Source organism: Colius striatus, chromosome 15 (assembly GCF_028858725.1).
Source record: "Colius striatus isolate bColStr4 chromosome 15, bColStr4.1.hap1, whole genome shotgun sequence".
NCBI classification, from domain to species: domain Eukaryota; kingdom Metazoa; phylum Chordata; class Aves; order Coliiformes; family Coliidae; genus Colius; species Colius striatus.
In genome coordinates, this window is record NC_084773.1 from 2592239 (window position 1) to 2616991 (window position 24753).

At 42.9% G+C, this 24753-nt stretch overlaps 1 protein-coding gene across 1 annotated transcript in view; it reads right to left on the minus strand.

The window, feature by feature from the left end:
* IQSEC1 (IQ motif and Sec7 domain ArfGEF 1) overlaps positions 1-24753 on the minus strand; it is a 190552-nt gene that overhangs the window by 143074 nt on the left and 22725 nt on the right. The gene's annotated exons all lie outside the window — the stretch shown is intronic.

A 24753-nucleotide genomic window follows, 5' to 3' on the forward strand; every position in this document is an offset into this window, starting at 1 on the left:
TTGTGATCTGTTTTCTATCTGCAGATAGCATCACTAGTGGAGATTCACCAGCAACATTCCCTCACAGAGACCTGGAGAGGAGTGGGAAGGGCTCTGTTTGCTCTCCACACTCATACTGGGAGAGCAATGGCTTCAGCTGAGTGACTCAAACTGAGGCCGCTGTGCCACCTTGGGGATAGCGATGGTGACAAACACCACTAGTGCCCCATGCAGAAGTACTGGAGACAACCTGCAGTGCTATGGGCAAGAACACTTCACACCCCCTGCACAGGTAGTGACTGAGTCACTGCTGGTCAGTGGGAGATGGGCCTGGCCAAGGGAAGAGGGTAATGATCCTGCATCCTCTAGGGTGGAAATGCAGTACAAATCAGACAGGAATGGAAGCTCTCCCCCTGAATATGTGAGGACACCAGCTCCAGGTGGGAACTGTCCCAGGGCTTGAGGATCACCCAGCTGCTTGTTCTATGTTCTGGAAGTGCAGGTCTCTCCTAGTGAGCCTTGGGAGGGAATCTGGAGCACTTCAGTTTCACATTAAGTGCCACAAGCTCAGCTTTGGTACATTACTGAAGAAAACCTATCATCTTTACAATTTTGCTCTAGGAGTAGAACAACATCCCAAAGAAGATAAAAACCCATCATTTATACAGTGCAGTGTATTCCCACATAACACCATCCTGCTCTCTCCTAAGCTTATTCCAGCATTACCCAAAACTCTCCTATGAAAAAGCAAATCATTGCATTTTCTGCTAGTTCTACACATGTATTTTTATTCTAGTACTACACGTATTTCACCTTGATAACAGCTGTGACTCTATGATTTTAAGGTCTAGTCATGTAAACTTAAACACACATACAGGGAAGTAGCCAATGTCTCTGCCCCCAAGCCACAGGGTAATTAAAACAGACAACAGAGACTCAGTCAAATATTTCCTTTTCAGGCTGTTACAGTCCAACGTAAACAAGACCAACCCTAAAACCCAGTTAAGAACATTTTTCCTTTTGGAGTGGGACTGTTTTCCCAGTGAGGTATAAAACCCCTCATTCATGCCCTGTGCATACATAAGGAGCTGTAGTACAACTGGTGCAGTGTAGTTGATGCAGTGCACTGCTGCTCAGTGTGGGGCACTGAGGAGATGCTTTCACCAGGGCAGCTTGCATGCAAAGGGAAAAACCAAACTCACTCTATGGGTAATAAAACACATCGAAGCTGACTGACATCTTCAGCAAGGACTACAGGGGCTTCACAGTCTTCTCAGCATGGGAGGAGGAGAAGGAGAAAGACTGGTATAGCCTCATAATTGAGGGATAAGAACATAAGCCAGAATGGTTACTGAAGCCCTGAAAATGCAGAGAGAGTTTCAGGATGTCTGAAGGATATCAGAAAGGCAAATTAAAGTGGTAGAGGTCTTTTTCCACAAAGGAAAGACTCTTTTTGTTTAAAATGTTCTCAAACTCATTGCTGTCACTGCCAAACATTAAACAACCAAAACCATTAATTGCTGTAACAAAGGGGAATGTTACCTTGCATTAGGCTAGCTCTGGGAGCCAGTTTGCTGCTCTATAAATAAGCCCTGCTGTAAGCAATTAAGCTAATATTCAACCTACATATTCTGCACAGTAGTAAGGTCACTGATAAAAGACAGAGGTGGCTGTGTACAGGTGAGCACAACTTGCATGCTGAGCTCCAGAAAAATAGCCACATCCCAGTGCTCTGAGGAACCTTTGAAGCTTAGTCTTAGTAGGAGCATACCCCTCTGTAACAGGAGTTTTGCACAGGACTTTCCTCAGACATTTGCAGCAGCATTGAGGGAGGTCAGGATGAACATCTGTGCTGTAAGGACCATTTCTCTAGATTTAAGCACTTTCAGGCTTTCCCTCTGCTTGTGGTTCTAAACCCAGACCATAAATATAATTACTTGTATCTTAACTGTACTCTCTCTCGGGGATTGTTTGCAGTTTCTACCATATTGACTCACTGTCTGCTGGGAACGAAGGGACTTTTTAGCTTTACTTCAGTATCCTGATGATAAAAAGCACTTCGGTCTCCTTCTGGTTGTTATGAAAGTTCATGCAGGAATTCAGTCTCTCTGAACTATTTGCTCAGCACAGAAGAATTAAGCAGTGTGAAATGCAGTAATTACTTAGATTATGTGATTTCTCAAGGGAAGCTTGCATGACAAAACATACCATTCAAACCATACAACCGTGCAACACCAAGGACCCATAGCATGAAGATGGGCAGCTATTTTTAAATACCTAAAATTGCTGTGAGAACGACCCTCCACCCAGCTTCTCGCTTTATAGCTCCATTCCTGGAATAAACTCCACTGGAATCCACAGCAACTGCTCTTGGCAGGGAGCACACAGCATGTCAAACACGAACCACTCCAAGAATGTGCCCGGCGATGCACAGCAGCCACAGCCTGTCATCTTATTTCAGCCGGCTGCCTTTTCACAGGAGGCACACAGGTAAGACTGTAGCACTACATTGGCTTGGAGACATTTGAAACTCCAGAGTTGGATTCTGCCATAAAAGACACATTCTTTCCTCCCCACTTCCCCTTTGTCTGAAGCAAACGATGCTTGTGGTATCCTAAGAACACGTGCCGTATCCCCAGGTTTGGGAGGTACAACAAATAGAAGATTATGATAGGCAAGTATTCATGAGAATAAGGTTTCTTTCATATTCCAACTTTCTTTCCAGACCCTGAAATCATAAAAACTCCACTTTCCTTGAAGGCTGCAGCAAGCCTGTAATCTTATTTTTGCAGGTTTAGTATAAGGACGAGTAAAAACACAGCTGAATATTCATCTCAGACTGCTTAGAGTAAACTGTATGGGGCGAAAGAATACAAGTAGTAGGGGCAAATGATCTTCACCACATGCAGTTTTCAGACTTAGCACAAAAATTAAATCCTCTATGTTGTTACCATACCTGATTGTCCGGACAGAAATGCAGTATTTCCACATCAGATTCCACATTGCACTGCCATCTCCCTTCATGACCTCCTCCGAAGGGTTTGCAAAGTGAAAAGGATTCCAAGCAACTCAAGGAACAAGTCAGTTTAGCAGCACACGACAAAGTTAGTCCAAGGTTCAGGCAGCAGCCAAGCACTGATTCACGATTTCCAAGTGATTCCTCCGACCTCCACTCAACTGAACTCAGCGAGAAGCCGCTTTCTCATCCGAAGGCTCGGGTTACTTCTTTCTTCATGATTTACACGACTCGATGTTTACATTATTTGCAAGCCAGAAGAGATCATTAGAGGCTGTTCAGAAACTACATATAATATTGCTCCAAACTATCAAGTAAGAAATCTTTACCTATGCAGCACCTGCAAAAAGTTATTCTAATGCATTTCACCTCAAAGGAAAAAACGGGTCCAGTATCCCAGCCCTTGAAAATCACTTGTGAGAACTGTGAATGCTTACCAAATACACACTCAATCAAATGATTTAGGCTGAATAAACTCTCAGCTGTTTGCAGAATTTCTTGTGTACTGTAACAAGCTTTTCAGTGCCAAAAGAAGTAATGAGTCATTTTCCAAAGCCGTACTTGAACGCATTCAACGTTAGGGCTTTCAATAGTGAGTATCAGCTATGACACTTAGCCTACAAATTACATCAAAAATCGAATCTCAGAGAGCAAAAACACAAGCAAAAACCACACAAGAAAACCACCCCCCCAAAACAAAACACCAACCCTCAACTTACTCATTATGCATATGAACTTTTTTAACCGTGCTGAGTAAGTTGCAACACGCAGCACCTAGTGCCAAAAGTCTGAACAGAACATAAGCCTCAACACACACTCACATGGAAACAGCTTTAGAGAAAAGTATCCCTGTTGTTGTAAGCTTTTTAACTGAAGGACAAGCCCTTTAAATTCTGCCCTGGTTTCTCCAAGACCACCCTGAAAGTTGGTGGTGTTGCTATGACAGATTGAAACTTCTGAAGCCTTTGCTCAGCCCACCAGACCACACTCTCTTCTCCAAGAAGAGGTCAACAGCACCATTATCAGAGGCTCTTCTGGATCAAAGGCATTAGATACATGTTTATATTATAAAACTTAAGTAAGAAACTAAGTTCATGCTACTTCTTCACACAACAGTGTGCTTTTATGATTAAATGTCTGTTTTTCTCTTGCACAACTCCATTTTGTGTAAGACCATTCTATCTAGGATCTCAAGACCATCACTATTGTTCTAAAATACACTGTTTTGGGGTTTTTTTTGCTAACTGTTCCTGGAGCAAGCCATTGATGCCTCATAAAAAGACTCAGAACAAGTTCCACAGCACGTTGTACACTTTAAATCAGTAGGCTTAATGAAGAAAAATGACATTAGAAAATGTACACATCTGTTCTTAACATAATCACTGCAAATACATTTCAATGATGGAAAAAGCTATGAAAGTTCAGTCAGAGCAGCTGAACCTTGTCCCTTAACTTGCAAATTGGAGAGAGGAGGTGCCCACAAGATAGGCTTTCTGATTTTTGGATGGTGTACACTTGAAATATTTCATTTAACATAAGCTCATTATATACACAAAACAAAAATGTTCCATTTAATCATAAGAAAAACTGTTTTACTGGGTGAGGGAGCCCTGGCCCAGGCTGCCCAGGGAGGGTCTGGAGGCTCCTTCTCTGAAGGTTTCCAAATCCACCTGAACATGTTCCTGTGTGACCTGATCTAGGGTAGGACCTGCTTCTGCAGGGGGGTTGGACTGGATGATCTCTAAAGGTCCCTTCCAACCCCTACCATTCTATGTTTCTATGATTCTACAATATACAAAGTATGAAACTAGGAGTTTACTTTCTTTGTAATATAAAAGTACCACACAGCATGCATCAAGTATCAAACTACCCTTTGAGCTTATACTTGAGGTTTCAATGTCAGTGATGTATTAAGACACATTCCTTGATTCACCTTCAGTTGCAGTGTTTTGATATTACCGGCATCTGCAGGAAGAGCATTTTTATCTGCCTCTAAAGACAGATAAAAGTGGATAAGACCCACAAGAGAACACTATTTTAATCATCTTCTTCATCTGGGTTTCTAAAATCTATGCACAACCAGTGACCAAATAAACTAAAATAACATGTGATAGCATCACGAGACAGAAAGAAGTGAGATGCTGGGGGGTGGTTCGTGTGGGGGTGGTTGTGTTTTGGGGTTTTTTTTAAATCACTGCTGCAGCATTTCCCATGCTAAAGAGACTATTTATGAAATAATGGGAGGAATATTTGAGCTTCTGTCCCCATGAGCTAAGTTTGTCCACTCATTCCCAAAGAGACCTGCATAAACCAAGGCAGCCCTCCACTAGGCAAGCATGAACTTCTGGAGGGAATGGCCTGAATTTGGAATGTAGACCTGACAGACGACCTGCAAAGACAAAATTCACATCCAGAAGATGCTGAATACAACACAGATCAATAAAACAGGGGGTTAACGTGACTCTGGTATTTCAGTTCCATGACTAAATCTTGGATGGAAATACAGGCTGCTTGTTCTGATGTAAATATGCTGTGGAACACGCCTTGGAATGGTACTGGAGAGGTCTGGTAAACCTGGGAGCAGCCTGGAAAGCTTCAGGAGGGCCAGGAGAGTGAGGCAAATGTGACCAAGAGCAGGTGCTAACAGCCTCAAGTGAACTGCTGAGGATTTCTGTACCTAAAAGAGGAGGAACTGGTGATTAAACAAACCCTTCAGCTAATTCTGTCTCTGTGATGGGCTCTTTTCTCTTCAAAGCAACTCCTTTGTAATATGATTACCAGGAGGTACCAGGATGGATAGCAAAGGGGAAACTGGCTGATCAACTATTTCTCACTATTAAGAAAAATTATATCCAGGAATACAGGAACTTTTCCAGCAGCTGTAAGACAGTAAGTCCCTTTTGTCTTAGCTGTTTATTTTCTTGCCCTTTGTTCCCAGTGACATTACTATGCCTGAGACAAGGCACAGATTAGCATATCAAATGATTTCACTGTTTTGAAGCCTTGTTTGCTTTCACTGTAAGACAAGTCAAGATGAGCCCCAGCACTGCAGGGGACATTTGGCATCGTGTCCATCTTTGTCATGGGTTTTCCATTTTGTACATCAATCATAATCTCTTGTAATGATCCCAGAGACAACCTTCTCCCACACTCACATGTTTGGCCAAGAAATCCCAGCTAATGCAGAGAGTGAAGGCTGGTAACAAGGGCTCTTTGGAGGGTGTTGCTGCCTGGCTGGTTTCTTATTCCTCTTTGGGTGTGGCAATGAAAACTTCCACTATCTCTTCCCCTTGAAATCAAACAACAGATTCCATTCACAGGACATCATTGCATCTATCCAGTCACACTGTGTGGGACTGTGCTCTGCAAGAGGCAGAGCTCCCCAAACAGATAGACTTAGTTTGCTTAGTTTTTCTCCCATTATACTCTCTGTATACTCTGATACACTCTGCTTTGCAAGCACCAACAGTACAGCTCTCGTGAGCCTGGACCCACAACACTGCCCTGTTAAAGATCCACATATCACAAGCTGTGTTTGTCCTGTCAACTTGCAACAGGGAGGTGCAAGGAGAAGTTCTACCTCTTTCCAAAATTTCTTCCCATTTTAGCACCCTGGCTTTTCCAAGCCCAGCATCATTATGTCTCTCTAGGATACTGAGTGATTTTTCTTTTCAGTGACTATTAAAATAGCCCCAATCACGAAGCTCCTCTGCCTGCATCATTGTTCTGTTTCCCCCCAGTTTACTTCTACATTTCTATACTGAGTATACCAGGTCTTTCAGAGCTACATCTCTGTAAAACAGGGAAATGCATGGCTATACATGTCTGTAAAACTGAGAAAGCAATTATCAACTCTGTAAACCATTCTGCTTCTGTTTAGGAAGAAATCTTTAACTCAAACTGCTGCAATCGAAGATGATGCCACGATCCTGGCACTGTCGAGTGACTTAGCACAGAATCACAGGATGGGGAAGGGGGTTGGAAGGGACCTCCAGAGATATCTAGACCAACTGCTAAAGTAAGTTCCCCTCAAGCAGGGGGCACAGGAAAATGCCCAGGTGGGCTTGGAAACCTCTCGAGAAGGAGCCTCCACACCCTCCCTGGGCAGCCAGGGCTCCCTCACCTCAGCACCAAAGGAGTTTCTCCTCCTGTTCCAGTGGAACTTGCTGTGTTCTAGCTCACATCCATTACCCCTTGTCCTGTCACTGGCCACCACAGAAAAAAGACTGGCTCCATCCTCTCGACATCCTCTGTCCTTTTTGTATTGATCAACATTGATAAGAGTCCCCTCAGCCTTCTCTTCTCCAGACTGAACAGCCCCAGGTCCTGCAGCCTTTCCTTCTCACACAGATGTTCCATCCCCTGATCATCTTGGTGGCCCTGCACTGGCCTCTCTCCAGCACTTCCCTGTCTCTCTTGAGCTGAGGAGCCCAGAACTGGACACAGGACTCCAGATGAGGCCTCAGCAGGGCAGAGCAGAGGGGGAGCAGAACCTCCTTCAACCTGCTGGCCTTAAGAGAGCAGAGAAAATAGATCCCAGGGCTACTGATGCCTCCAGCCAAGTCAGCACAAAGGGCTGTCTGCTGCTCTGATCTGCAGGCTGGAGCACTGCTTGAAACTGCTGATGCAGGTGAATTTGCACCAAGACAACCTGAAATAGCTGAGATAGACCCATATCTTTTGTTGCTGTGAGTGTATACAGAAGCACTGAGTTGTTGCAGGGGAGTAAAAACAATTGGAAGAATCAATACCTCAAAAACATGGGAGCAAAATTCACTAGAAGTTGTCAGAGCCTTCAACTTGGCCACTTCCCAAGTGCAGGATGGAGGGTACTTAAGGGTTCTTAAAAAACAAAAGCAGGGGGAGATGGGGTTAGAGGGAGGGTAGGGAAATAATAGAAAAGAACTGAGGGATTTTTAACCTATTTGCTATTTTTTTATGTTGGAAACAAAGCTGGTGCAGGCAGAGATCCTACAGGGGACATAAATCATTCTAAGCCTTAAAAAATACTAGAGCTAAGGCTCCTTTACAAGTTGTAGGTGGTGCATTGCTTTTCAGTGATAGTAATGGAAGGGCAGCATTAATTAATTCTCCCCTCTCCCAAGATTCATTCACTTTTTTTGCACAAAAGCCTTTAGGATAAGCTGAGTACTCTGTGGGTACAGCTAGGGAGAGGAGCTGAGAGTGTCAGGCCTCTGTCACAGGAGTTATCCTGAAGTGGCTCAGAGAAACTGAGCACACAGGACACTTTATCTGATTTGCTTTGGGACAAAGCCACGTGCTCCTGATGCACGCCTCACTTTACACATGACATCTCTGCAGCTAAGATAAGCTTACTGCTGTAGCTGTGCACAGACCCATCCAAAATTAGGTCAGTATAACAGCCCTGTGAAGAGGACAACGTGCACACTGCACCTTCAAGAGTGAAGGTGGCAATTTCCTTATTTTCCTGAAGCTTCTACCAGGACAAAATGATCACCAAACAGAACTCTACAGCCTTTCTAATATTATGTAGATCATATTTAAATGTCATTTGACAAAAGGGAGATGTGAATGTTAGAGCTGGCACGTTTTTTGGTTGTCAGGACAGCTCCAGACCTATTTTTAACTTAGGTAGAATTCCCTTTACACAACAGCTATTACCAATTAAGGATTGAAAGGGGTCTTACAAATAGATGGGGTTTCAATGTTTAGATCCTGTCATTTTTAGACAATGCAATATATCTTTAAATCTTCAACTTGTAACAAGCCAACGTTTTTAGTAGACAGGAGAAGGGGTTTAAATGAAGTGTTTTCAGCACACATTTTTTCCTTAGACTTCACTGCATTTTCTTCCCTTCCCTTTTTAACTTCCTTTTCTGATTTTCCACAAGCATTCCTAAGAGAATGCAAAACACACTGTGTTCTGGGAGTTGAGAGCAGCGACATCCACATACCAGCCCTTCTGCAGAGCAAAGTCAGTGTGATTGTGGCATTTTGATAAAGGGTATCCCCTCTCACCCCCAGTAAGCTGGCAAGGTTGTGTGGCTTCGAAGAGGCCCCTCTAGCACACTTCCAGCTGCAGCTTCTGACAGCCTCCTCTCATGTCTCCAGGCCTCCACAGTGCTCCCAGACTCCCTTTTCTGTGACTTAATCTTGGAAGACTATCAAAGGAAATGCAGAAAGCTTCCAATCCCCTTCTGCAGGGCACGGAGCCAAAGGCACAATTAAAATGTGAGTGCTCTTGGGGCTGCCCATCAGTTGCATCTAAACACAGTAGAGACCAGCTAGGGACAGAGGAGCCTGGCAAACAACGTGCTCTCTGGGGATGCAGCTAAAGGGCAGGCACCACCAGCTAGGCAGCTTTGAGACCTCAAGGCTCTTCCAAATCCTGATGGGAATCTTTGTAGCTCTGTGTGTGGAAGGTTAAAATCTGTAGGAGTGTGAATGGAGAACCTGAGGACTCACAGATGGTTCCTGAGTGAGAGAGAAGGGGATGGAGACAAAGACAGTTTCAGACAGCCTAGAGACTTAGTGAAGACTGCAGAGAGGCAGAAAAAGAAAAGCACATGCACAAAGAACTGCCACCAGTCTGAAACTCAGTTTATCAGTTACAGCAGGGGTAAGGGAAGAGACATCCCCCAGACCTAAGCCATTTGCTGAAGGATGCTTGCTCAGCAATGCCAAAGTCCCACAGCGTACCTGGGTGAAATCAGGATCCTGTAAGATGTGTCCCCCAGGTAGGAAGGAAGAGCAGCCCAGAAAGCTAAGGCAAACCAGAAGTGTGAATTTAAGGCACATAAACAAGGCATCTTGAACATGTGCACAAAGACTCCTTCAGATATGTTACAATGAAAGCTTCAACCAGATTAACAGGTATTCGGGGGATTCAATTTCTCAACTCTAAATCGCTTCCCTGAGCGTGGACAAATCCGCTGATCGTGTTTAAAGCATTCTGCTACTTTGTACATTTCTTTCAGGGTTTCCTCAATCAGTTTTTATGCTGAATGTGGGAATTCTGCAATCTGCACTGTTTGCAGGCTGTACTTCAAGAGGCTGGTGGATTTAGGGGGATAAAGGGAAGGAGAGAATTTTACGCTCTCTGCTGTTGCATAGATGTTGCCAACACGAACCTCCAGAGAGCAGGCAGGGCTTATAGGCATGTGACTCAGCCCTGCTCTGGATGAAGTCACTGTCAAGTGAAAGCAAACTATTTGTCTCTAACAGCTTATATGGTGAACTCTCAATGCAAGTTCAAGATGAAGCTTTGGTAATTTTTCCCACCCACTTCGCTTTTGGAACTCGTCGTTTAAATGACAGCAAGGAGAAAAGTAAACCAGCTGACATCACTGTCTGTGAGGGTGCAAAAGAAGCTCCCTGCTCTCATGAACTAGAGCATAAGGATTCTTCCCCCTGCTCATTGTTACTGACATTTGTAACTAGTACACAGCTATTGTTCCCAGGATTATAGTGCTGTATGTCACATACTATGAGTAACTTTTATTCCTTTATTAAGTCTATTTTTAAGCAATGAATTTAACAACAGTATTCCCTCTAACTATGTAGTAGCACATGACCATTGAGCTGTTTGCATTGGGATTTATGCTGCATTTTGCTTAAAGGAAACAGCAGTACTGCTGTGGGCCTGTGAGCAAGCACATTGTCTGACACATCTGAACCCAGCTCACACAATCCTAGAAGCAGAGTCCATGCTGTTAACACCAGAAATGAGGAACAAAGACTATCAAAGCATTTTCTTTGTAACAAAGAGTTAACCTAGAGGACAATCCTGACATAGATCATTTAAAGCACATGTGCTGTCTTTGAAACTGCATCTAAATTAAGGCTGGCAATTCCTTTAATGGCTTCAAATGCTACAAATTCGTCCTGGGTAACAGAGTGGGAAAGAGGATGAACACAGAGCTGCAGGTGCCCTGCAGAGTGCAATATTAGAGTGGCTTTAAGTGGCTTCTGACACTCAGTTACTTTGTGCTCTTCTAGTATGGCAGCAATCAGCTGCTCCTACCAAGCAAAGTCATCAAAGCATTTTCATTTATAATCATCACTGAAGCATCCTAATGGGACCAAATCATACACCAAAATACAGACTTATTCTTGCCCAGAGATGGGTTTATGCATATGATTCAATCTATCCTGAATCACAATGTTGGAATCACTAGTCCCAACTGAGAATGAGCAGAAACAATTTCAATTCATCCCTGTTTCAAAGAAACCAGTCATCTCTCACTTATCATGTTCCATCGGGCTGGCTGGAATCAGATGCTTGGCAGAAATGGTCCTAATTGTTCTGTTCTCATGTCTCCTTTAGAGAGACCAAACTGATGAAAGAGAAATTAAAAGTGAGAAGAAATTATTTAACAACTGGACATTTATTGTCAAGCACCTGGATTCCAGTAAAACAGCCTTTACAAACTTGGCACTTAATCATCTTGGAGAGAAGAGAGAAGACATTCTGGGAGGAAAAAACCCTCCCAGACTACAGATTATAGTGGCCCTAACTGCCAGTCACAAATTTTCTCACCTTATGCTTTATGTTTAATGCAATGCTAATGGTAACAATTTCTCCCTTGGGCTATTCCCCACCAGCTGGCAGAAGCACAGCACGGTGCACCCACTGGCTGCAGAAAACCTGCACTTTCACATGCTAAACCTGAAGTCATGTCATTTTATAATAACCCATAGAGTGGGGTGTGGGACATTCACTCTAAAAACCCCACAGAAACCCTACAAGAAACTGCTCATCTGTTACAGAAATACATCTCTACACTTTTAGTACTTGTGTTCAAAGGAGATCTAAAAACCAGCACGAAAGTGAGGGGTTTGTATAACCCCTCACTGACCAAACCACAGTCGGTGTTAATGGCAACAGAGAGCTGCAATGTGATTTTCATAAATTGGTGAATGAGCAAACATTTTTAGAAGCAGGTTTCTACCTTAATTTCCCATTTTCTATACTCAATCTGCCATCCCTGAGGTAAAAGCAGGCTGATAGTTTATATACACATCAGCGTCATCACCTCCCAGTAACTTTGTTTTATGAATATACACGTGATGGGCAAAGTCCTGTCTACTGAGGACTAAAAGTGCAGTTTGTTTGGTTTGTCTTATTTCCTCCTTCCCCTTGCTGTGTTGAGGAAACATCTCCCTGAATCAATCCTCACAGAGGACTGCAAACTCCACAGAAGCCCTCTGCTCTAGGGCTTCTCTCGAAGGAATGTCATCTGCACAGCTTGCTGGAAGCCCTAATCCACCCTGCATGGACTTCTCAGGAAGCCCACAGATTTCAATATAAAGGCACAGTTCCATGCAAGTGGTTCCCAGTGCAAGACAAAGTTATATCATCGATTAGAATTGTCTCAGGCAACAGATGTGATCTCACAAGACTTCCCTGAGTAACAAAAGCTGAAAAAGATAGCTTGATTTCTGAATGTAGAGTGGCAAGCCAGAGCTTCTGAAGCAGCAAGAAGCATTTACCACTGCCTGCAACTGAAAATAGAAGTCCTGTTCTGCTCAGTCCACAAAAGGAAAGAGATAAGTCACAGTTCTCGTCGTGTACAGCTTGCTAAGCACTGCTGGGGAGAGTGAGAGCTCGGGCAGCGATGAGCGAGGGCTCTCATGGCCAAGCAATGAGTCTCTGAGTCACCCCACAGGATCAGGAACACGTGGCTGAAGTGGGGGTGGGCAGCTATTGCACAGCATCCCTGGATCTTCTCTGGGAAGTCATCAGCTGTCACAGCACCAGCCCTTCCTGGGGAAGGCTGAGGTTTTGGCATGGCTTCCCCCATGAGTTGTTCACCTGAAGCCATGGCTGATCCTCAGGTAATAGCAGTGGCACGAGGGAATGTCATACAGGGATGTTTGAAGTTTGCTCTGACACATCTTCCCCCACATCACCAAGCTACAACAGAGGGCAGGCAACAGCTTTAATGCTAATACTAAAACTCCATGTGGTAAGACCTATGAAGTGCAAATGTTACTCAAGTCCTGTTTCAGTTTTCTCACTTCATACATAAGAAATATAGACAAACTCTTCCCCACAGCCTCCTGGCTCTTTTCCAAGAGCATTCTAAACAATTTACAATTACTAATAAGGAGTAATGGAAAGTATGCCTGAAGAAAGGTGGTTTGTTTGGGGCTTTTTTTCCTTTTTAGTATGAACTTCCTTGTATTGAAGTTTGTTATTCTGGACTATTTGCTTTTCATGCCTCTTTGTCACTGTGCTTTTATCAAGAAATCATTTTGTTTCAAATGTAAGCTGCAACTTTCCTTCAATTTCCCTTTTCTCAAAATGAAGGGAGCAAAGTGCTTCCACCTGACATTTAAGTGCTTAAGTCCTTGTTTCACTTCTGTTCATGCAAACACGCTCCAGGAGGAGGGCTCAAGTACATCTAGGTTTTGATGAGAAATAAATGAACTATCTTGGAAGGAAATAAATGACCAGTCCTTAGGTATTACAGAGCTTTCCATTAGGAGATATAGAATCAATCTACAGTAATTCATTTGCAACAAAGCTGGGATTTTGCCAGTAATCCAAGACACAAAGCTTTAGTTTAGTCTTATTTATTTGTGTCGAAACAGTCTGGCTACATTTCTATTATTCTATATGGTTTCTCAGCAAGGAAAGCACGACAATAGGCTAGGAATAGCTTGGAAATTTTTTGGCTTAGAAATGAAATCTGTGAAAAGCTGCAAGAAGAGGAGAATAATGCTATCTTTTGAAACTTCACAGGCCAATGGTCGCAGATGAGGGTCTTGTATTACTCAATGCCAGAAAGCGCGGGGCACCCCTCAAACCTTGAAAAAGATTGGACCAGTTCCCTTTTCCAGCCTTCAGCCACTGCATGAAAAATTCAGCTGCAATTAGCATTTAGTACAAAGCACTTTCTGTAGGCTGACAATAGGTAGTCAGACCAGAAAGTGTCCATAACAGGAACAGCCTCCTATTTTAAAGAATTGCAGCATTTTTGTTAACAATGAAGTGATCCCCACTTTCCCCCTTGAATATTCAAATCCCTGACGTTTCCCCTGCCCAGCAGCTTAAATCAAGAGCAAGAAAACTGAAGTTTAGATTAAAAAGCATCAGAGTAAGTTCAGGGACATGTTAAATGGAATTGCTTATTTTGCTGTTCCATTAAATAGGCAAGCTCAATGCATCCGCCACCCAGCCCTATTCTTTATGAGCACTGCTCACCATCAATCATTTAAGCTGTATGTCAGACCTGCCTAAGTGAAGTCCCCACTGCTTTGAAAGGCTGTGCTGTGCACTCGGTGCTGGGAAGGAGATGAAAGATGAACTATTGTATTACTAAATATCTCTGGGAAAAAAAAAGAAGGAGCTTCTCTGAATTACATAAATTTCTGTGACATTTCAATTAATCTCCCAGTGTTATTTACAGTCTGAGCTCTGCACAACACAAGCCGAAGGAACAAAATATCAGAGAAGCAAAAGTACTAATTGAATCTTAGCTGAGATGATGGGACTTAAAGTAAATGATAAAACCAAACAGCATCATCACCTTTCACATCTGCATGCACAGAGTCAAAAGTGGCTGATAATGAATGCAATAAACAAAGCACAGTTTTACAATCTTTGTCACAAGTTCTCATTAATTCCCTACCACTCCCTTTTCCCTCCCGAGTATCTGCCTTTCAGCAACAGAGGAGAACAGCAAGCAAAAGGGCTGGTGGCAGCATGTGCAGCCACCCAGTTCTGAGAAGCACTGCAGAGTTAATGTTTTCTTACCTTTTATAGAAACCGTGAAGAGGCTGGAGACATAAAAACTGCCAGTAATCCAAGCAGAAGGCCTTCAACTTCAGCATTTTCAAATACTTCTGCTGCGGCAAGCGGCGTCTGCAGCTCGCTTTTAACAACACAAGACTTCTTTTTGTTATGATTTGAATGACTCAAGTCCAGTCCAACACACTCCTCTCCTTATTGCTGCAGCAGAAGTGTTGCTAATTGCTGCCGGTGCGGGCAGCCCGGCGCGCACATGGCACGGCACCTGCACGGCTCCACCATCCCACCTCATACAAAGGGGCTGCTGCACAAAGGACACTCATTCCTTGTATCGCTCTTTGATTCCTGATTGCAGTTTATCTGTCCAAAAGTCCCCTGGATACCACTGGGATAACTGTTATTACACAGAAATCCCACTTCTCCTTTTGGCTATTTTAGGCCATTCGCAAAGCACTGTGCTCAGGCAATGTGTACATATTCCAGTTTGGGTTTCTGAAGGAGCTTTGGAAAGCATCCTTAAAGCTCACAGAACTTCAGAAAAAGCAAGCAATTATCCCTATCAGATCTGACAACAACTGCCCTACAATCACAGCAGTGCTGGGATCCCATCACATGGGAACTGCAGGCTTTTTTCTACACCCCCCACCCCCCCTTTTTTTTTTAAACTAGAGCAGCACACAACTCTGTTAATCAGCTCCTCCAGTGTAAATCACATCAGCTCCATTGTCTGCCAGCACCTCTGAAAGCTGTGGGCTCCTTATGACAGGGGAGGGGAAAAAAAGAGAGAAAGAGAAAAAAAAACACCCGCCAGGCAGCAGCGCAGACTCTCCCCGCTCCCGACCCAAATTATGCTTATCTTATTCCCGACACACTTTGCCAGCCGGGGCTACGTGAAGGGAACTAATCACCGGAGCCGCAAGGAGCGGCGGCCGCCCCCGCCGGCGTTGCCGGGGCAGCCGGGCGAGCAGCGGGGCCAGTGGCACCCGGCGGGGCGAGCAGCGGGGCCAGTGGCACCCGGCGGGGCGAGCAGCGGGGCCAGTGGCACCGGCGGGGCGAGCAGCGGGGCCGGCGGCACCCGGCGGGGCGAGCAGCGGGGCCGGTGCGCCGGGGACCGCGGCTACCGGGCCCGCCGGGAGGGAGGATGGAGCGCGCAGCCGGCGGGGGGCTCCGGGGAACGGCAGCCCTGGCGGCATTGACTACCGACAGCCTCTGGCTAGACGGGATGGGAGCAGATTGCTTTGATTCTAGGAGTCCGAATTGCATTTAGTCGACTTTTCAGGAGCTGATATTGGTCCACTTCTAGCACCTTCTCCCCATCCCTCACCCCTCCCTCACTCTCCCCAGGTGCAGTTTGCTCTGGAGGAGTTCCTTCAGCCCCGCAGAGCACTGAGCTTGCAGATGTTACTGCCACAAGAGAAGGCTTCACCAGTCATTTCTAATTTTCATTACAGTTTTCATTGTTGCTAAATAACCAGTGTCCTGGTGGAGACTGAGCAATCCTTGCATCCCATTTACTTTTCCAGATATCACAGTTTGGGCACTTCTCACTCTGTTGAGCCTTTGAAAAAAATCACAATGAACACTTAGGACTTGCAAGAGTATGAAAAACATATATAGTATATATATGTACATATAGTATACAAGAGCTCAGTTCAACAGAGACACCACCACAACTGTAAGTGCAATCTGAAGAAATACTTAAGAGCAAAGATTCCAGCACTTGGACAGGTGGAGTTTTAAAAGTATTTGTAACACTGTTTAAAAAATACAAAAAGAAACCCAAAGCCCTAAAGCTGAACATGAGGCTCTTTTCCATATGGACATATCTGGTTCCCTCACAGTCTGGATAATAAGCTATATTTAGGGATTCTGATGGTCTCTGGTTTTACTCATTGTCACTGTTCAGTTATAGAAATGTCTTGCAGCCACTTAGAAAACTGGTTTGTGTATGTTGACTTGAAATGATGAACACCTTTGAGTAAGAATTGGCAGTTTCTTTAGTGAGGCAAAGACATGGGTATATTTTACCTAGACAACATTAAAAGTGTCAGTGTCACTTTTTGTCTGGATATTGCTAAAAATACACCATACAGTACAGGGGGAGTGGTGGAAATAAATGTCAGGAAAGCAATTTGCATGAAAAAACAGGAATGTTAGGAGCATTTGATCTGGGACTTATAACTTCTTTCAAAGATTCTCTTTAAAAGAATCAGTTGCCTGTGGTGCCTGCATGTCCTCACTGGGAGCTCTTTCAGACCAGTATCCAAGCTGGTACTCTTGGAGTGACTCTTTGGAAAACACCAGTGCTTACATTTGAGATGCAAGTCACCCCAAAATAAGAAATGCTGTGAAAAATCCAGACAGTTTGTCTTCTTGAACTCATATTCCCTTGGGCTTCATTATCTTGGTGACTTTGAAGACAGTGATGCCATCCTGCCGAAGGATGTTTAGATTTTCCTATAAAAATCTTCCACCCCAGCTTTTTCTCTCTAAGATCAGCCTCTCTTCTCCAGGGATAGTTTTACCTAAAGAGGAATTGAAGGCCAGGCCTTCCCAGCCTCCCTGGGACTGCCTCTCTCCCAGTACAAAGGCTACAGGACATTGCCAAGAGGACAGCATGGAAATCTCTTTCCCTTCATTTCCAAGAAAAAAGAGATGGCAAAAAAAACCCCATTATCTTTCAGTTTTCCCTATTGGAACATTCTTCTGCTGGAATTTCTTGAGATCCTGTTTAAAAAAAGAAGAAAAAAGCAGCAGCAAGAAATGCCTTGCCCCATGACCAAGAAAAGTTTTTCTCGGGAACAAGAAAGGAGAAGAGGAATGCCATACTGACACAATTAAGTTCAAGAGACAGCATCCAAAGATTTGATCCTGAAGTGAGACTTTCCTGAAAACTTATCCTTTGACTGTTCACATGGCAAAGCAATTTATTCCTCTCCATCATATCCTTTCCAGAGAAAAAAACCCCACGACCCCAGCTATTTGTCACTTTAATTACTCCCTTCTAAACATTGGACTTTCAGGGAGTAGAAGCTTCGTACTCATGAATTTTCTGACAGCAACCAATGCTGATTATACTGCACTGTATGCAGAGAAAATGCTAATTAGGACGTTTGCAAATGAAAAGCACCCTGCTCTCAACATGTTCTTCATTTTCACTTGTCTTCCAGAGGAAAACAACAAAGAAAATTGAGCTTCATCTCACGCTCACCCTGGATATAAAACTAGTCCTTTCAGAAAGGCATTTACTGAAACCTTTGGCTTAGAATTCCCAGGCCTAAGAAGAGCAGGAATTCCTGGACGTGCTGGAGCTTCAGCACTAGTACTGTAAGGAAGCAGCTCCCTGAGAATTTCTATAACCCTTTCAAGTTTCACTAGGCAGCAGCAGCTCTGGCAGAGGTGCACTGTAGCCTCTGACACAAGTCTTAAAAACAGCCACTAGAAAAGGGCAAAGTGAAAAAAACTATACAGCACATCACCTCCTTTTTTAGGGAGGGTTGTCTTGTCAATCTCTGAAGCTCTGAGGTTGAAGTAAATGAGCTGATGAGGGAGAGCCGTGTATAAAGCAACCCTAGCATTAGGTCAGCACCTGCTAGAGGTACTTGAATGCTGATTTCAAATGTTGAGGTTGGGAGAAATCAGCAAAATTGATCTGTCTAGCTACATAACCTTTAACCCTTCATAAAATACATGAACTGAACTACTGTTACCTACCTACTCACATCCTTACAGTGATAGGATTAGCCTAGAGAAGAGACTGAGAGGAGACATGATCACTCTACAGCTACCTGAAAAGGAGTTGTAGTGAGCCAGGGGTTAATCTCTCCAGTAGTGAATGACACAAGGAAATGGGCTCAAGTTGCACTAGGAGAGGTTTTGGTTGGACATTAGGAAAAACCTTTTCACAGAGAGGGTTGTTAAGCATTGCAAGGGGCTGCCCAGGGAGGTGGTGGAGTCCCCACGCCTGGAGATATCCAAAAGACACATAGATGAAGTACTGAGGGACACAGGTTAGTTTAGTGCTGGGCCTGCAGTTGAGGTGACTGGTTGGATTCGATGACCTTAAAGGTCTTTTCCAATCATAACAATTCTGTGATTCTATGATGTCAGGAACTCTCAAAAAAAATATTTCACTTGCCCACAAAAAGTGTATCTGCACACCTGCATGGAGTGCAGAAATGGTGAGCCTGCAGAACAAAACAGGTTTCCATGACTTTTCCATGACAGTTTTCCTGACTCCAGGGTGAAATATTTTAAGGGTCACACACAAAATCTTCACACTAGTGATTTGTACATTTTGAGACCAACACAGTGCAGTTCCACGAGACCCTGTGTACACCACACTAAACATGTGGAGCATATGAGGAATACACATAAGGTGTAAAACCCAAGATATTGTGCAACCAAAGAGATGTTGAACTAATTACTGGGAGGTTTAAAGGCCTTATTGCTCACAGAATCCAGCAGCACACAAAGCTTCTGTGCATTGGGTACCCATCTTGATACTGGAAATCAAAGACTCCTCACGTGCAAGTTGTTGGGAAGATTTCTTGGCTTGCTTATACAAAGAATAAGGAAGACATTCATGTTAAAGGCTCTGGCAAACCAGATCTCTCTTCTGGCCTTCTCACCAATGTCTGAGTACCACTTCAGCAAGCATACCTTCCCAACCAGGAATGGACAGGCTGTGTTCATACAGAGATATCGGGCTCTGCTGCACCCTTGTGACACCCGGACACATTGGTGACGTGCTCTACAGAGATGCTCAGAGAATCAGGGACATAAGATCAAGATCTCTTTTCCCCCAACTCTTGAAGGGAAGATTGTGCTGCTCCAGTAACTCAAAACAGTTATTTCACTTCAAACTACTCTTGGATTTAGGCATTCCTCCACAAATCAGTATTAATCATCACCAACACTGCCTGTCATTTTTGGTTATTATCCTCTAAGCTGCCAAAATTCCATGAAGTAGAATAGTAAGAAATTTGCTCTTCTCTTAATGCTGAATATCTTTTCTGCATGTCTGTTCTCTACTCACACAAACACTAGTTGATCAGTTTGTTACAGAAGACAACAGATATGCCACGAATATCTGCAAAGCTTACATATGTCAATTTTTGCATCATTTGAAACAGGTCTGGTAGCACAACACTGCAGAAAGCCCACTTGAGATGTAGGTATTAGGAAACATGATATTTTCAGATATTAGCAGAAATGTGACAGAGTCAGACTCGAAATATCCAGATGAAACACTGTGCAGACTATGAAGACATTGTGCAAAACAAAATATACATGTAAGTACACATCACATGCCAACTTGAACAGATTTTTCTCTTTATAATGGACACAAACAATGTTTTTCACATCAGTCCTTACTCTTTAGAGATCTGGGCCTTTCTGTGATCTCACAGCTGTGTGGCTTTCAAATTGAACTTACAGAATCACCCATGAAAGAAATGCAGGGAACACAAATGGATCTGTCTGGTGTGCAATCTACTTACAACTGAAACGTAATGAAACCACAAGTCTGGATTACAATGTTCCGGAGCAGGTGGAAACCAGAAGAGCTGTTCTTCAAGGGCAAACTTACCTTGTTGATGAGGACATGAACTTTGTGAGCAAAATATAAGCCTGACTGGAAAATATCACTGTCTGACAGGATAGTAGATGTCTTCATATTCATTAGTACATTCCATTTCGTGGCTCATTCAAAGGCAAATGTGCTCAACAGGTTCATGAGAACACATTCAGTAACAAAAAGTCTTCTACTGCCTTTCATTTTAGTTAAAAATAATAGCTTCCATTCTGTTTAATTACAGCTCTAGAAAGGGCTTATTCAATCTACCCAAGTCGACCAGATTTTACAATAGCACTAGGAAAAATTCACCAGTTTAGCTGATAGCATCTGGATATTTCCTTCATGTCTTCTCTATGATTGCTTTACTCTCACCATAAAATTACTTAATTTGCAGTTGGAGTAGCATTTTTCCACCCTAATCTGGTCACTCCCAGATATTATTTCACCCCAATTTTCAAAATTCAAGAATACTTTTCACATGTAAATGCATTTATATCCAAATAACTTTTAATAAACAGAGTGCTGTAAAAAAATTCACAAGCACTCCGAAGATCAGCTGGGTGAATTAGTTTAGGAAATGCCTGAGCACAGAGGTTTCATAAAAGCAAATGGGATAAAGAGGAAAGTCTCAAGATCTCTTTTAATTTACAGCTTAATTTTCTTTTATTTTTTCCTTTGTAAAAGCAGGTAGACTATGAGCTATTATAAACCCATTGTTTGAAATATAAAGGGCAGCAATGAAGGATTCCACACCAGCCATCATCTCTCTGTTGCTGTTTCTGTTTCAAAAATGAAAGTGTTGCCCACTAAGACCTGCTGATGAGAGCCAGTGCCAACCTCACACCTCTACTCTGTGTCTTTAACTTCATGGCTCATGAGGCCTGGCAGCAATGCAGCGTTATATTAGTGGATATTCAATCCCATGGGCTCTCTTCCTCGAAAACAGTTTAAAACAGGGAAACACCCACATGTTGTTATGATCCCATAGCAATTTACAATGATTCAACCACCTCAGTTCTTAGAAAACATGTCTATTCAGTGCAACTCAACCTATTCAAAGAATGTTCCCTTTTCCTTTCCCCACCATAAGTTAACATTTAACCACTTCTTACATCTAATTCTTCCCCATCTTTCTCAGTGATATCCTCCCATGGAAAAAACTCCACCAGAAGGAAAAACATGGTAGTAAAATGTGTTGTTTTCACCAAGATTTGTCTAGCCTGGAATAAAGACACAGCGATAGCTGGCTCTGGGAACCTTAGGAAAAAGGACCTGGAAAACACAACCCCGCTACATCAGGCTCTTGCAGAGGACTGGAGTGGGGGAAGTTGACATTGTTTCCTGCATTGTCCTGTCACACAAAGAAACAGTGTTCCACTCAACCCGGGAGATGGGAACAAGACTACAGTCATGACTGGACATCGTCCAGTGTTGCTATGCTGAGCTAAGGACAAAGACAATCTTACAACATGGGGGGAGTGTGTGCTTTTAGGAAACTATAAGAAGGCATATGCTTTACTTTCAGAAAACCATACACTGCAAAAGAATGGAAGATTGATAATAGAGATGGCCTTTAATTTGAATAAGGTTAAACAGAACTGTTCCCACTAATGTTTTGTTCAAACAAGGTTAAAACTACTCAACGTGGGAAAAAGTCACATCCTCAATCCATAACATGTCCAAAGGAAGACTTTCACCAAAACAACTGTCAATTTGAGAGGAAGAGACTCTGCCCCAACTTAATCAAAGGAAAACTGTGACTTTGATGCACTCTTTAATGTGCAACTATGAGAATAAAAGATGCAAGGTGCCCATTTGATATGCAGCACTAACACTGCTAAGCATTTTTTTTTCCTAAATTGAATGATCAAAGTAAATTCTCAGTTACTGAATGACTCATATGACAGTACTTGCTGCAGCTGATACATGTGCTTTTATCAGATCGCTGAGCAATGGAAAACATGAATGACGTTTCCACACAATCAGTATTGTTCCACCCAAAGCAATACAAAACTGCCAGGGAAGGTCACATTTTTTCAGCAGCAGGTTACCAAAATCTGAGAGAAAGATGGTTCACCCATCTGTGTGTACAAACAGGCTTTTCCTCCCTCCCCCTTCGTGCTCTTCTCCGAATGAATACAGTGTTTGAAGCTAAAATAGAATTTCAAGTTGGAAATTCTGGAAGAGAGTGAGCTATCCCCTCCCAAACAGAAAAATCCATTTGGACAATGTCTTTACTGGCTGTGCACTGTAAGATAAAGCTGTGTAATGAAGAGCTGGCAAAGAACAGAGCCAATTTCTATCATTTCAAACCTAAAATGAACATCTGTATCACCACAGTACCTGAGCGGATCAGTTGAGACGCTGCTTCCTGTTTCCAGTGAAGTCCTGAGGTGACAGCAAAAGAACAAAATGATGAAGTATTAAAACTAATTAAGAGAAGCATTGTTCTTAAATGTCAAATGCTGAATGACTTCACATTTTCTTCCTTTACATTGACATTTTGTAATACTTAGCATGCCATCAAACATGGATGTAAAGAAACACCCACAGAAAACCCCCAACAGGCATTTCCTATGCACTAAAGGAGAACTGCAGAAATGTTTTTCTGAACTAGTCAAAATGATCCATTTTCAATATTCTAAAAGCACTCTGCCTTTCCATATTTGTTATACGTGAATGGCAATACTTTGTTCTATAAAGGGCTGACATGGGTTTTACTGTACACGATGGTATATTAAGCATTTCCACAACCCATCCTCTACTTTCGTTCTTGCACTGTGTTCACTTAGCAGCAAAATCTGAGCTCATTTCACATATATCAGTGCTGAATCTTGGAATATACTGGCAACTGCTACATGTCTGCCTTAGGAAGCCTCAGAAACCTTTACACTGAGGGTGCCTGAAAACTTCAGGCAGTGCAAACATCCTTCTTGGAAGTGCAAGCTGGCTCCACAGCAGACACATCTACACTACTTGCTCTCTCCTCTTGTTATTTTAGGCATGTATGTTGGTTTGAGACGCAAACAGTGTCCTCATCAGAAGGCTTTCTAGCAAAGAGCAGCACTAGGACAGGGCAGAACACATAAACCAAATCCTGAAGAACAGCACTGTGCATCTTACAGTCACAAGCACATGTTCCCAGCCACATCGTTTTCACCCTTAGTATACTCTCTGAGCAAAAATAGCCCAGCTGCTTGGAACAGAAAGCTGAGCAAAAGTCTTCTGGCAAGAGTCTCATGATGTTCCTTTTTGCCCTCATGTTGGCTTTTCTCACACTGGGCATCAGATTCACTTTGTTGCTTTACCAACAGAACAATCTTCCTTATATTCTGTGGCTTTGTGTCTCTACCCAAAAAGGCAACTACAGTGTCATCCTGAAGAACAATTGCAGCAGAAAGATTAGTTATGATTAGTTAAGAAGAAAGATTAGTTAAGATAATGTAAATACTGAGGTGATTACAACTATGCTTCTGTTTAAGCAGCAGTACTTTAACACATAGTACAGTGCTACTAATTAGACTTGCTCTCACTGAGTATGACTTCAGCTTCATTATAAACATATCTGATATAAATTTTTAGGGTGAAAGAGTTTTTCCACAGCCTGTAATAAAATATTAGCCAAAGTCTCATCATGAGGGCTCCATCATTGTGTTAGAAATAATACTTAAATGGTTATACTTGCAAGTATCTATTTATATTCCTTTCACAAATTGCCATAGATCAACCTTTGCTCGTGTAATCATAACTGTGTATGGCCTATGGAGGTTCATAAAATTAGCACTAATTATACTTACAGTGGGCATTTGTAAATCACTGGTAATTCTTTACTTTTAATCCCAAAATTACTAGCAATGTTCATAAAAAAATAGGGAGGGAGGAGGCCATTAATGCAGCATATGAAAGAATTAGCTGTACAGGAATGGAAACAAACCAAATTGTCCAAATAGCTTTTAACTAAAGCTTTTAAATAGCTTTTAGGAGCTTATTCCACCCTGTAATTTGCTTGCTTCCAGTGTTGAAGATTTGTGAATAGTGCTGAATTTTGAGGGGGTGGCTTACATATGTTGGCTTTGTGGCTCGCTGTTAGTTTAACAATTGAAAAGGGTGAACTTAATTCACTCATAACTAAGCTTGCTGCTTAATACAGTGTGCTAGGAAAGTGCCAACTTGCTCACTGAGCATGACTTTTTGCCTTGCTTTTAACATAAGATTTAAAAAAAGTCTTCTCTTGACAGTTTTGGCCCTTCTTACTATAAATAAATATTGAACAGACTCTGTCTTTGTGCAGTGGCAATATGTCGTGCATAAAGAAGAGATGGTAATGAGGCACAAGGCAGTGCTGATTAGCTCCCTCCACCCCAGCACAACCCTGATTGTGGTACTGAGTGACACTGAGCATGCTGTGACCTCAGGGACTCCTTACACAATCACCAGTAGCAG